The 622-nt window shown below is 34.1% G+C and overlaps 1 protein-coding gene across 1 annotated transcript in view; it reads left to right on the top strand.

Moving 5' to 3' along the window:
* The window catches only part of LOC119581941 (synaptobrevin-like), a 23470-nt gene that overhangs the window by 14986 nt on the left and 7862 nt on the right, over positions 1-622 (top strand).

The following is a 622-nucleotide window of genomic DNA, read 5'->3' as shown; positions in this document are numbered from 1 at the left end:
TTTCTTACCCGTTTAGAAATTCCTTTGTAGTGAATATCTGTAGAAATGTCTTCTTGTGGAATGTTTTTGTAGTAAAGCATTTTGCTGTGCGAGTAGATGTGACCATTAAATATCTGTCATTGCAGTCTCAAAGGTGTAATGCACAGATTTATAGATTTGTAATTGAGCTTTGGAGAAAGTGCATAATTAGATAGATTAGCTGATTTATGGCCCTGAACTGGGTACATTCATGGAGAATGTAATGTAAGAGTTGGACAGCAATTCCTGTTTTTGAATAAGTTTTTTTTTACGGCCTTTTCGCACATTTAGGTTGTACTCTTTTATTGAAGTAAACCTTCAGTTTTATTTCTTCTTCATAACCATGATAACTCATATAACTGAGAAAAGTAGGGGAATATTGATTTCTGTATTGTAGTTCAGATGAAAGTGGAGAAAAGTTACATTAGGCAGAATGTGTATTGCTATATCTTGTAAAGCTTAGGAAGATATTAAAAGCCTGAGGAAACCAATATACATTGTTATTCTGTTGCAAATAAGTGGTATTTGGCTAGGTTGGTCTGTGCATGCCAATGAGATATTTAGTACATACCACTTAGAAAAGTTGAGACCAGACATGTACAGG

This window comes from Penaeus monodon, chromosome 15 (genome assembly GCF_015228065.2).
Source record: "Penaeus monodon isolate SGIC_2016 chromosome 15, NSTDA_Pmon_1, whole genome shotgun sequence".
Taxonomy (NCBI): domain Eukaryota; kingdom Metazoa; phylum Arthropoda; class Malacostraca; order Decapoda; family Penaeidae; genus Penaeus; species Penaeus monodon.
Note: the sequence above shows the minus strand (reverse complement) of the source record. Positions and strands in the feature narration are given on the sequence as shown.